General features: G+C 32.2%; 1 long non-coding RNA gene across 2 annotated transcripts; it reads left to right on the top strand.

The window, feature by feature from the left end:
• The first annotated feature begins 4,976 nt into the window (after nt 1-4,976).
• Nucleotides 4,977-7,206, top strand: LOC122585923. Of its 2 annotated transcripts, XR_006321822.1 has the most exons (7): nt 4,977-5,631; nt 5,710-5,805; nt 5,993-6,152; nt 6,241-6,361; nt 6,481-6,670; nt 6,766-6,833; nt 6,937-7,206. It is a non-coding gene; the product is annotated as an uncharacterized LOC122585923 (long non-coding RNA). The 2 variants fall into 2 exon arrangements; XR_006321823.1 differs by lacking the exon at nt 6,766-6,833.
• The last annotated feature ends 7,486 nt before the right edge of the window (nt 7,207-14,692 follow it).

The following is a 14,692-nucleotide window of genomic DNA, read 5'->3' as shown; positions in this document are numbered from 1 at the left end:
AAGCTGTTTCAACAATCTGGTATTGTTACCCCCGGGCCTTCCTTTAATGGTGCTTTGTGTGCTTTTAATGAGAAAATGGAGACTGGCCTTTTGAGTAATCCAAGTGAGATCGTTGCCCCCAAACTCATGAAGAAACTGACAGATATATATTTCACACGTGTTACCAAAATGACGGAATCCACCTTTTCTCTATCTCCTCGACAGATAGCATTGTGGAAATCTCAAATGGAGGACTACACTTCGAACTGGCTGAGGGTGGTTCCGATATCTGGATTAGGACAAACTATGAATGCTAGGACTTACCGGTGTGTTTTGTGTTATCGACTAGGTGTTCCTCTATTTTCTATTCATGCACTAGTGTTATTGGTATTAAACATCGGCATAACTTGGTGCGTGATACCCTGGTTGACATTTGTTCTCAGTCTGGGGTTTCAGCTCGTAAAGAAGTTGATATCGGCCTTACTGGAGACAGAGACAACCCCTTACGCCCCGCTGATATAATGTTGTACTCGTGGGATGCATGGTGGACTTGATGTATGTGTTGATTTGATAGGTTCATCACCCTTGACACAAACCAGTATGGCTGACTTTGTGCCTGGTAGCGCGGTGATTGATGTTGCACAATGTAAACGCGACAAATATAAGACTAAGTGTGCGGATATTGGATATGGAGTTCTCCCCTTCTTATTCTCTTCTTTTGGGGAACTTGAAAAGGACGTCGTGACGATACTGAAGCGAATCCGAATGTTCTCCGTGACTCAAGACATTGGAGCACGTGCGACTGCTCATATATTTAGTAGGATTGGTTTTGCTATAGCTAGAGGAGTGGGGGCCCAAATAGTATCTCGGCTTCCCACTAGTTTCTTATAATTTCTATAAATTTCTAATATAATGATGTTTCTAATAAATAATAATAATAATTATAATAATAATAATAATAATAATAATAATAATAATAATAATAATAATAGATCCCATAGATGATTCATCTAATAATTTTTTTAAACATAAAAGCAAATCATATATGATTTAATAATTTTTAAACATAAAAGCAAATCGTATATGATTCATCTAATTGTTAACCATCAACAAATAAGGAAAATTATTGGATTTTCTAAACTTTAACTTAATAATTATTTTAGTATTATAAAAATTTAACATATATAATTCACTTATAAAAAAACTACTTTTTAATGAATGATAAATTTTTAAAAAGCATACCGCAATGAAGAATTAGTAAATAATAAATAATAAAGAATAGAAATATATATATATATATATATATATAAATATTAAAACAATAAGAATCCTAGCCTTATAAGCCATTCTTCCTAAATCAAAGCTATGCTTAAATGTTTCCACATAAAATTTATCCTATGTGGCATCTCCATATATTTTTTTTTAAATTATCAATCTTTTTATAGAAAATATAGTATAAATTAGAATATAGAAACTATAAAATTGGATATATCGTATATGAAAAACAATATATTTATGGGATTGATCAACATTAATTTGGCAATAATATTACAAATCCACAAATTCTTATACACCCTTTATTATTATTATTGTTGTTATTATTATTATTATTTATTTTTATTTTTCATAAAATCGTTACTTTGTACGTACGATTACAAATTCTATATTACTAAATCCTTATATTTGTTAGAATTGTACGTACGATTACAAATTCATTTGTTATCAGTGGCGGAGCCACGTTGAGACTTAGATGGGCCAAGGCCCACCCTGAAAATCTTTGTACCAGTGTGTTTTACTTTTTAAATGTATCTATGTAGTAAAAGGGAAATGACTATGACTCATCCTGATTAACAAAACTCTTAAAGGAGAAAAAGGTAAAAACTAAAAAGTAACTATGTCAAGCACAGAAGCACTAATAATAGTAATCGATTAGCTATTGTGACTTCTAAATGAAATCTTGGTAAGTTTTACGAAAAGCACTTTTATAACCATATTTATTTTGAATCATAAACTGCGTTGATGTAATGATGTATATTTAATCCTTACACAAATATGATTTGAATTACCATTGCTCTTATAACTTTTTGTTGACATGGTTCAGTATTTTTTTTATATTTTTTTTGGGTAATCAAAAATCTATTTTGTTTATGCAAATCAATTTACTACGTATCTTTTAAGCGTTTAATACTTAGTTACAGGTCATTTAACTTTTAATGAAACTATCTACAATTTAGAATTAAATAGAGCTTTCAAGGTTTACTTTATTAAGCTTTTTAATTGGTGATCTTTGAAATATGTCGATATTATTACATTTAAAGTTAATGAATTCTTATAGTGTTTTTTTTTTACCTGGTTTCAAATTCTTATGAATACCATATCGTTAATTAAACCGTTTGATATAAATATATTTTTGACCATCTCGCCCAAGGCATGTGGGTTTTCAGGACCGACCTTGTTGGCATTTGTTTGTGTTTGATTGATAATTTGGCACACCCTGACCTAAAAACCTGGCTTCGCCACTGTTTGTTATGTAGGTCTACACTACACTTCATTGTTTTGTTTTGTTGACCTAATTGTATGTTGTGGGTATTCGACTAACTATAACAATTCTTTAAAGTATAGCCAAAGTCCTCAATGCCAAATTTCAACCTGAATTTAGGTTTATTTGTATGTTAAAACATTATGCATGGAGTTCACATTACATAATCTATCATCTAAGGATTAGAGATCACTATATTTTTCATGTTTCATAATATAGTTTATTATTATACTGCTTTTAAAAAATCCGCACATCTTGCGGGTAAAAGACCTAGTATATATATATATATATATATATAGATGTTGAATTATATTTTTGACTAAAAAAAGAAAAGTAATTAAATAATTTATAGAGATTTAAGTGTAGCTGTTAAATTCTAAAAATTATATATGAATTTTTTATGAGACTTTATTTTTTAGTGCTTATATATCAAAATCAACAAACGTAAAAATAACATTTGATTATTATATATTTATACTATTATTAGTATTAATATTAGTATTAGTATGTTCATATGAATATAATATATTTGAAGATCTAGATTAGTTGAAGATTTAAAAAAGATTTGGTTGCAAAAAGAAGATAAGATAAAATCAAATTAACTAGATTATCGAGAAATCTTTATAAGTCTACCAAAATGTTAATATGTGATAAACTAATATTATGACATAGATAAATAAGAGATGTTAAAATGACAAGGGTATCCATTTTAAATAAATTCTGTTCAAACAGCTAAATTTGTTACTAAATATTCTGGCAAAACACCCGAGTAAGAGAAAACTACGTCATATGACTCAGGTTAATTTGCTACACAGTTCAAGAAAAAAAAAGTTACAACTTGTGTTAATCCAAATAAACGAAACATATACAATATAAATAGGTCATCGTTTGTTGCAATGTTATCCCAAAACTACACATTGGTTCGATGTTTCTACAATGACCACAATCAATTAAATATATTTCTATCTTTATATATGTTAAAATACAATTTACTAACTAATTATTAATCAATTAAAAAATTTAACATATCTTTATATATGTTAAATAGATACATGTTTCTTCAAAACTGCGTTTTCATAGCCGATTATCACTTTTTCATACAAGCACTTTTCTACTACAAACGCAATAATCAGATACTCACTTTATAACTCAATCCCAAACACCCTCTAAGTAGTTTTTTAATAACAAACTTATGAGATAATAATAATTTATCATTTTTGGTATGAGCTATTATTATACGAATGTTGTCTATATATAGTTTTTATATGGCGATATATTTTGAATTATTAAATAGTATTCTAAAACTATTTTTAGAAAAAATATTATGTGACAAGTCTATATTTTTTTTCCAAAAAGTTTTATTTTATTTATGATATCATATGTCATATTTAATATTGTAATATATTTAAAGATAAATAGCTAGCTTACTAAATGTTTAATTTAAATTCTTACTTTTTGATTGTGAACTTCTTTTTTATGTTTTGTTAATGCAATAAATACCCATACATATATATTATGTTAGCTAACTTAATATCTCTAAACCAAGTTATGATATATCAATTATAAAAACTATATATAATCTATTAACCATTTTTATTTTAAAATTTTAGTTAGTGCCATTGAAGTTAATAGATATTGTTTGTATTGACCCAAAATAACAACACTAAATCATTTGGATATCTATATATATAGGTGCAAGTTATTTTAGAACCACTTATTTTAGGACCAATTTTAGGACATGTGTTTTTTTTAACTACACCACCATGATCATCTCCGACCATCACCATGATTTTCCGGCCACCGCGTCGCCGGAAAATCATATGTAAGTTAACATGTGTAAGTTAACTTACATATGATTTTCCGGTGGGCCCGTCGCCAGAAAGTCTTAGTGTTTTTACAAAAAAATCTTGTATATCGTAGTAGATGATGATGGTAGTGTGTAAGTTACAAAAAAACACATGTCCTAATTGGTCTTAAAATAGAAGGTGGTCTTAAAATAACTCACCCCTATATATATATATATATATATATATATATATATATATATATATATTAAAAAAGAATAGTAATCCTAAACATTTAAAACACTCTTTGAACTTAATACTAGACTAAAAAATTGGCACGTATGATTTATTTTATGTGGCATCTTCAAACTTTTTTAACAATATTTTATATTTAACAAAATCAAACATATTATAAAAAAAATTTTAAAAATCCCGTACATCATTTTTTTCTAATAAAACAAGATCCCAAATAAGAAAACCTTCAACAGCTTGCCATGTGGCAGCTGACCCATATCTTTCCAAAGTACCCCACACAAACCTTGCCCACACCTACGTTTCTTTTCACTTATTTCTTTTCTTTTTTATGTTCTTTTTCTTATTTCCTATTTCATTTTTTTCTCTTAATTTCTTTTTTTCCAGATTTTTTAATTTCAACATGACATTAAACAATTTTTTATGCATATTTAATATTTATCTTGGATCAATCTTTATTATCATCGATGTTGTACAAAGACTCAAAGCTCTATTTTCACACACTATTCGGATATCGATCAGTGATGACCGAAAGTAAAATTACAGGTTTTATACGGTAATGTAAGTCAATCTATTTGTATTTATCTATATGATTTAGTTTTATGGATGATTATGGATGAAATAGGTATAGGGTAATGATTTGATTGGGAGGTTAAAAAAACCCTAAATTTTGAGATGATACTCGTATAAATTTTGCGAAGTAGCTGCTATCGGTGACATAGACGCTGATAAAAGGGATATAGTATTGGAAACACTAATTTAGAACTTTGACTGATGCGGTTGATAAGGTATGGTAACCTCTTTCGCATATATTGTTTTACTAACCCTGTTGACTTAATTACTCTTAAAAATAACCAACTTTTAGCACCTTAAAGTCCAAAATATTCCTGGCGGCAGTATCAATTATGTAGCCTAATGCGGCAGTATCAATTACGTAGCACCTTTAAGCAAGGCTATTTAATTGAAGAATTCTTCAACCATACGTTTTAAACATTTGTTGCTTATATACTGGAGAACGAAGGTACGTTCCTGTTGACATGATTCTGGCTATGGACTTTGATTCTCTACATTCTTTTGGTATGTACAAACATATACACAACTATGTACTCCTTTAATTTTTAATAAACACTAATAAATAACTACCTTTAATTGTAGATGCCATTGGTGAGGTAATCCATTGTCAAATACCGATCTTATGATTGTCAAAGAAAGAGAAGTACGTTTCAAAGTCGTGTTGTTTCATACTGAAGAGTAAGTAAAATGCATTATTTTATTTACCTTTATTACTTAAGTTTTGGCAAAGACTCAAAGCAGATGGATTAAAAAATGGGCACAACTCGCCATATTATACGTACATTAAAAAATAAATTTACGTGTTTTAGTTCTAATTTTGCTACTGACCTACTATTACGGTGGATAATTGGATGCATTGTTGTAGCAACTGCTATGAAGATTGACACTGAAAATGGTTGGTTCTACCATGCTTGTAGCAAATGCTCAAAGAAGTTTAACCGTCAACTGGAGGACGATACCGAATCTCACACAAATGCAAGGTTTGTATGTGGTAAATGTGGTGTGGTAACCGATATGTACCCTAAGTAAGTCTTATTATTTGTCTTATTATTTCATTTAATTTCCATCTATTCCACAATGGATAAAATTTAATGTTACTTTCTTAAAACTTAGAATTCAAGTTCGGGTTTGTGTTCAAGATGATACGGGATGCATCTTATGTGTTATATTTGAGAGTCATGTAACACGTTATGTCAACAAGCCGGCTTTCGTGCTGGTGAATAATGCTATCAATGTATGTAACACCTTTTTGCACATTATTCTCAGAAAAACTTATTGATGTATATATTATCATGATAGGATGAGTTTGCACTTGCTTACAATGACTGAGCTTCATTTATATTCCATGTATAGGGTGAACACTCTCAGATATACCCAGCTGAATTTAACTTTTTCTTTGTCGGCAAGAGCCAAGAGGTTTGCTTGGAGAATCAAGGTATCAAGATACAACATCGAGAACAACTCCGATGCACACACGGTGAATAAGTTCTCTGGTGATGATAATGTTATTAAGGCTATCCTTAAAAAGGCAGCCAAACGTAAGGTATTCATCAAATATAGTACCCCATTCAAGTTGAAAATAACTTACCTTGAGTTAAATAATCTTCACATATTTTTACTTATAACATTTTAATATAGACGATCCATCTAATGTTGATCACTAAGTATTGAATGAACAACCATGTCATACTGGCCTTGTTGTAAAGGTATCTTTTTTGACATGCCAAGATTTCTATATTCAACCTTATATCTATACTAGGAAATTATTATATCTCTATTTTACTGAGCTTTGGTTTTCAACGTACACAGGATATTATGTTGAAGCAATTAAAAGTAATGCCTCAAGTGCAAGTTCAAAGAAAGTGACTGAATGTGATGATATAGACCTAGATGTTCATAAAATGGAAATCCCAAAGCTAGAGAAGTTTTAAATACTTCTCATTACCACAAATATCATGTTTCATGTTTTCATGTTTAATTGAGAATTTTTATATGTTTTGACTTTACATGTCAGGGTGAGATTGTTTGGCTATTGTTATTTTTTTTCATTCTTTGTTGTTTTTGATGAATCTTCAAACGACGCACAAAACTATTGTTTCTTCGTTATAGCTTATATTTAACAATGTTGGTGGTTGGTTAAATAATTGTTTTTGGTATTTTACTTCTTATACCCGGATAATCATCCAGGTTGATTAGCTAGTATTATGAATAAGAAAAACCCATTGTTTGTTAAAAATATCATAAACTGTTGGTGCATGTTTCTCAGTGACAAGAGCATTTTAGATGTGTCATGTTTTTATATTCAAGCCTTGTAATTTTTCTTGTAAATTACCGTTTGTCAATGATATTACCTTGGCATATATTGTGATCATATTGGGATCCATTTATATATGTCTATGTGTTTGTTTATTATTTATGTTTTGCAGGTACTTGACATGTAAAGAATAATTAAGTTAATATTGTTTCTGTGTTTAACAACAATAGAAATATTAACTTAATGTACTTCCAAAGGGAAGATAAGTTAATGTTGTTTCTGCGTTTAACAACAGGAGAAACATTAACTTAATATACACTTCCAATAGGTAATATAAACAATGTTGTTTCTGCGTTTTACAGCAGTAGAAACATTAACTCAAATATTCCTAAGTGTCATTTGAAAGTTCTTGGGAACAAGCAAAGTGTCATTTGAGAATTATTGAGAACAATCAAAAGTTTGCTTGTTCAGAAAAACACTCAAATGGTTTGAGAGTTTCTTCGAAATAAGCAAAAGTTTGCTTGTGGGGAAATATCTCTACTCCCTAATAAAGCAAACCTCCCCATTAAATATTTCTGTCTTTGAAATACCTTATTTGCCCTTGGATTTTTTTCTTTTTTACGTAACTACCCAAAACTTTTATTTTAATAATTAATTTTAAGCCCTTATCTTTTAAAAAATTCTATTATCGCAATTACATCAACTTACACCACTTGACACCGCCACCACTACCGACATCAACTTACCGACATCATTAGATCGTCTTTTTCGCCATCGCCGTCGCATTACGCGAGTACCATGCTCGTGAGACAAAAAAAAAAAATTCCAATTGGTTTTAGACTTGGTACAACCCAAAGATTGTATCTCGCTTGGGCCTCTGGAAAGAGGCCTTCTTCGCCTTTCACCTCCACCTAAATCATGAATTATCCTCTTGCTTGCGGTCTACCAACAAGATCCGCTTATTATCATCATCACCTAGGGTTTCATTGGCGTAAAAAAAATAAAATAATAATAACCCTCTTAATTGTTTTTGTTCGTTGGCTTTTAACAATTAATCAGTCGGTATGTGGTTTTATCATCAATTAGTATTCGATTCGATGGCCGACAAATTGTTGATTTCATTCGTTAATTTCTTGCAGAGAAATTGTAGGTTGATCTTGAATCGCTGATCCTCAATTCGTGTTCTGGACCGGCTTGCTCACTGTAAGTTTTTATAAAATTGATCTCATCTTGATTTTTTCGCTTTCTTAATCGTGTTTTCATTTGTTTGTGATTATTTATTGTTACATAGCTTATGTAAATAGAAATAATATTCGAATAATAAGTCCAAGGACTGCATATGACAATTTGTAAAATAGAAAGGTCAGGGACTAGAAGTGTTAAAAAGGAAACTTGTTTAGTTGAAGACGGTTACTAGCCGTTCTTTTGTCTGTTGTATATATATTCGTTCAATATATAGAAATACATAGATTTTAGTGTAATCACTTCTTCTTCTCCGATTTTCTCTCATTTCTCAAATTCACCTGTTACAGTGGTATCAGAGCCAAAACGCGCCTCTTCTCCGGTGTGCTCTTGTTAAGGCTGTCTTCTCCGGTGAATAATCTGTTCATTGAAAAAATATAAATAAATAATAATAATAATAATAAACAAAAATACCTCAAAACCCTAATTTTTCGAAAATTTGTTCACAAATTCCTTCAATTCAACAATAATCCACTTCGTATATTCAATTAATTCTTCTAATTCACTGAAATCATCACTAATTCATCACAATTTGGGGATTTTTGACCTAATTTCCTCATGATGACTCGGAATCAATCACAAGCTTAAACACAACCTCCAACACCAGAACATGACGTGGAGAGAATGGCGAGAGAGTTGGCAACAACTCAAGATGCAATCATGCTCCTCACAGCGGAAATGGCGGATCTAAAGAAGTCAAAAAATCCACTCATTAATGGAGAGGATGAACGCAGTCAAACTCATCGTCTGGCAAAGCTTGATTTTCCTAAATTTGAAGTAGATGATGTAGAAGGTTGGAACTACCGATGTGAGCATTTCTTCACTATTGACAATACTCTAGATTATAAAAAAGTGAGATATGTTGCATTACATATGGAAGGCAGGGCTTCGTCATGGCATTTGGCTTATATGAAATCTAGTGGCAAAAGTATTGAAGAAATAGATTGGGATGAATACTCCAGATCCATTACTGCTAGATTTGCTCAAACAATGATTGAAGATGCTATGAGAGCATTGAAGGCTTTGCATCAAACAGGTGAACTCGATCCTTATTGTGACTCATTTGATGCTTTGCTTAATAAGGTCTCCATATGTGAAGAATATGCTATTAGCCTGTTTATAGAAGGTCTCAAGCCTGAAATTAAGTGTGTGGTTAGAATGTTCAAGCCTAAGACACTAAGGGACACATATTCACTGGCAAAAATGCAAAATCAAGCCAATAAGATTGTAGGAAAGGGTTTTGGTTATACTTCTCAATACAATAATAGAAATATTCCTCCTAGAACCAATACTCTCACTAGTATTGCCAAACAACCACTGTTACCACTCCCTGCACCTCCCAAAAATAATATTCAACCTACTCGAGTTACCAATAAGTTCATGGAGGATAAGAGGGCTAAGGGAGAATGCTTTTATTGCAATGAGAAGTTTGTAGTTGGGCATCAAAGAGTGTGTAAGGGGAAGAAACAGTTGTTTTTAGTAGAAGTAGAGGATACTTATGAGGAAGTGGAAGAGATAGAACAAGTATTAGATGCAGCAGTGCAGAATTTAGATGTTGCAGTACAAGGAGCCCCTCAAATCTCATTAAATGCAATTGTGGGAATCCCTTCATATACTACCATGCAAGTAGTAGGCACTATGGGGACAAGAGACCTGCATATTTTGATTGACAGTGGCTCAACACACAATTTCTTGAGTAGCAGGCTTTCTAATAGACTGCAGGGTGCCATCTTTAAGATTCCATATGTACAAGTGACTGTGGCAGATGGAAATAGTATGGAGTGTGCCACCTTATGCAAGAATTTCTTGTGGTCAATGCAGGGAAACAAATTTGCAGATGATATGTTGGTTATAGATCTATCTAACTATGATTTAGTTTTGGGGGTTCAATGGTTGGCTAAATTAGAGAATATTATGTGGAATTTTGAGACCCTGACCATGAGTTTTCAGGTGGATGGAAAGGAATGTATATTGAGGGGAAATAAACAACAAATAAGCATTTGTTCAATGGAGAAATGGGTAGTTATTTGGCTAACCAAACCAGTTTAGTTCAAGCACAATTATTTGCTATTCAGGATTCTAGCCAACCAAAAGGTACATATGCCCCAATGGTGAATGCAAGTAAGGGTGCACAAGATTTAGAATCTGTTTTGATGAAATATGAGGAAGTTTTTGAATTACCAAAAGGATTGCCCCCTGTTAGAGAAGTTGACCATAAGATAGTGCTAAAGGAGGGACAACACAATCTTAATATCAAACCTTATAGGTACCCCAAAGCTCAAAAAGATGTAATTGAACAGATGACTCAAGAGTTATTGGATAGTGGTGTCATTAGGGATAGTACCAGTCCATTTGCTGCCCCAGTGGTGTTGGTTAAGAAGAAAGATGGTTCATGGAGGATGTGCATTGATTATAGACATTTAAATGAAGCCACAGTCAAGGATGTATTCCCCATTCCCTTAATAGAAGATCTGTTGGATGAATTACATGGGGCAGTAGTATTTTCTAAGTTGGATTTGAGGTCAGGGTACCACCAAGTAAGAATGTATGAATCTAATGTGTACAAAACAGCTTTCAAGACACATCAAGGGCATTTTGAGTTTTTGGTGTTACCATTTGGTCTGACTAATGCACCTGCAACTTTTCAAGCATTGATGAATACAACATTCAAGTCTGTTCTAAGGAAGTGTGCTTTGGTCTTCTTTGATGATATCCTGGTATATAGTGGCAGTTGGGATCAACACTTAAAGGACTTGGATATTGTTTTGTCCATTATGACAGAAAATTTGAAAGCAAAAAAATCAAAGTGTTCATTTGCAGGGGATATAGTTGAATATTTGGGTCACATTATTACTAAAGAAGGAGTTTCTATTGATCCTTCCAAGATCAAAGCTATTCAAGAGTGGCCTATACCTATGAATGTGAAGCAATTGAGGGGGTTTTTAGGTTTAGCAGGATATTATAGAAGATTTATCAGAAATTTTGGAGTGATAGCTAAGCCATTAACTGAATTGTTGAAGAAAGATAACTTCCTATGGTCCCCTGGAGCTCAACAATCTTTTGAGGAACTTAAACATGTCCTCAGTACTCCTCCTGTCCTACAACTACCCAATTTTGACAAGGAATTTGTAGTGGAAACTGATGCTTCATCCACTGGTATTGGGGCAGTATTAATGCAGGAAGGTCATCCATTGGCTTTTATTAGCAAGGCATTGTCTAAAAGACAATTGGCTTGGTCAGTTTATGAAAAAGAATTACTGGCAATCATATTGGCAGTCAAACAGTGGCATCATTATTTGGCCAATCATCACTTCCCTATCAAGACTGATCACCAGAGTTTGAAGTATCTGCTTGATCAAAAGGTTGTCACTCCATTACAACACAAATGGCTATCTAAACTGCTTGGGTATGATTATGATATTGGGTACAAGAAGGGAGCTGAAAATATTGTGGCAGATGCTTTGTCTAGGGTTCAAGGGTCTACATTGTTACAGATAGGTCTAAGTTCCCTTAATGGTGTGTTGTGGGAAAAAATTAAAGCTGCTTGGCAGCATTGTGATGAAACTAAGGAAATGATTGCTAAATTAGAGCAAGGGCATCTCATTCCTAATATTACATGGGATGGAAGTTTTTTAAGGAAAAAAGGGAAATTGTTCATTCCTAAGGATAAGGAATTAAGAGATTTGATTTTGGCTATGTGTCATGCTTTTGCAAGTGGTGGGCATTCTGGCATTGTACCTACTTGGGTTAGATTGAAGGAGTTTTTTTTATTGGAAAAGGAGTCATAAGGAGGTTCAAGCTTTTGTGAAAAATTGCACAGTCTACCAGAAATCTAAATATGAAACTGTGGCATATCCTCGTTTATTGCAGCCTTTGCCAGTCCCACAAACCATTTTTAGTGATATTTCAATGGATTTTATTTCTGGGTTGCCCAGAATTCATGGAAAAGACACTATTTTTGTAGTGGTAGACAGGTTGACTAAATTTGGACACTTTATTTTGCTAAGTCATCCTTACACTGCTATGACTGTTGCTCAAGCTTTTATGGATAATGTCTACAAGCTCCATGGATGCCCCTCTACAATTGTATCTGACAGAGACCCAATATTTTTGAGTCATTTTTGGAGGGAATTTATGCAATTACAGGGCATTGATTTGGCAATGTCTACTGCTTACCATCCCCAGTCTGATGGTCAAACTGAAGCACTCAACAAATGTTTGGAATCCTATTTTAGAAGCATGTGTATGGATTCTCCTGGTCAATGGGTAAAATGGGTGCCACTGGCCCAATGGTGGTATAACTCAACATGGCACTCAACCATTAAGATGTCACCTTATGAAGCATTATTTGGGATTAAACCAAATATCCATATCCCTTATATTCCTGGTGACACAACAAATGCTGCAGTAGAAGAAATCCACAGGGATAGAGAAGCTATGATTGCCCAACTTAAAAAGAACTTGGAATTGGCCAGGAACAGAATGAAGCAAATGGCAGACCAACACAGGTCTGAAAGGGTGTTTGAGGAAGGTGATTGGGTGCTTGTCAAGCTGCATCCTTTTACTCAGAGTTCTCTTAAAGCTCACCATTCCAGGAAATTGTCTGCAAGGTATTTTGGCCCTTTCAAAATACTGCAGAAAATTGGTGAAGTTGCATACAAGTTGGAATTGCCTGCAGAATCACAGATTCATTCCACTTTCCATGTTTCTTTGCTCAAGAAAGCTTCTGGCCCAGCTGTTGTTCCTACTCCATTGCCGGAAGTTGTTTCGACTCTTTTATATCCAAGGTCCATTGTGGATAGGCAGTTGATTAAAAAGGGCAAATCTTCTGGTGTTAAATTGTTGGTTCATTGGCAGGGTCTGCCATTGGAAGAGGCATCATGGGAAGATGCAGAAGACTTGCAAAAACGTTTCCTTGATTTTGATTTTTGGGGCAAAAATCTCAATTGAGGGGAAGGTATTGTTACATAGCTTATGTAAATAGAAATAATATTCGAATAATAAGTCCAAGGACTGAATATGACAATTTGTAAAATAGAAAGGTCAGGGACTAGAAGTGTTAAAAAGGAAACTTGTTTAGTTGAAGACGGTTACTAGCCGTTCTTTTGTCTATTGTATATATATTCATTCAATATATAGAAATACATAAATTTTGGTGTAATCACTTCTTCTTCTCCGATTTTCTCTCATTTCTCAAATTCACCTGTTACATTTATCCTGCAGAATCATCCCCATGGCGAATGGCGAGGTATCTATCTATTTTATATTGTTTCTTTTATTTTTAAAAAATTATTGTCTTCCTATATTAAATCTTGTATATATATTATATATCAATTTCTCAATAACTAATTTTTATTTGATTTGATTTGATGACATACAGTATATAGCTGCCTGTATCAACAATTCAACGGAGGCATATGTTCGTGGTACCTATGATGCTCAAATTGTTGCTCTTAAACATTATTGCCAAACTAAATTGGCTGTATGTGCTTCTTTTCCCCATAAAAATTAAAAATATTATTTAAATTTTTACAGCTCTATCAGTATACTTAATGTAATGTGTTACTGCAGGGTAAGCCTAACACTGTGGTTACCGTTTTATCTATGGCTTCACATACTTTCAGTAAGATGCCGATTCCTGAAACTAATTATGAAGCAATCAAGCTTTACTTATCAAGTATGTATTCTATATATATATATATATATATATATGTTGCCTTCTTTCTCATTAGTTAGTTTGATATATATATATATATATATATATATATATGTTGCTTTTTCTCATTAGTTAGTTTGATATATATATATATATATATATATATATATGTTGCTTTTTTTCTGATTAGTTAGTTTGCTATATAAATTTTATAGCATATTATTCTTTCATTTATATATATTTGTACATGATTTTTTTTTTATGTTTATTTTAGGGCACAATTTAACTATTAAAATATGGGTATATGTATGTGTGTATTATATGTATATGCTTATATATGTATTTGTTCCATCGAGTTTTTCAACTTTAAGTAATTGAAAACCCCAAAATACTTATATCATTTATTCATAATA

This window comes from Erigeron canadensis, chromosome 1 (genome assembly GCF_010389155.1).
Source record: "Erigeron canadensis isolate Cc75 chromosome 1, C_canadensis_v1, whole genome shotgun sequence".
NCBI lineage: Eukaryota > Viridiplantae > Streptophyta > Magnoliopsida > Asterales > Asteraceae > Erigeron > Erigeron canadensis.
The sequence above is the reverse complement of the archived record's forward strand: the minus strand, read 5'-3'. Positions and strand labels throughout refer to the sequence as shown.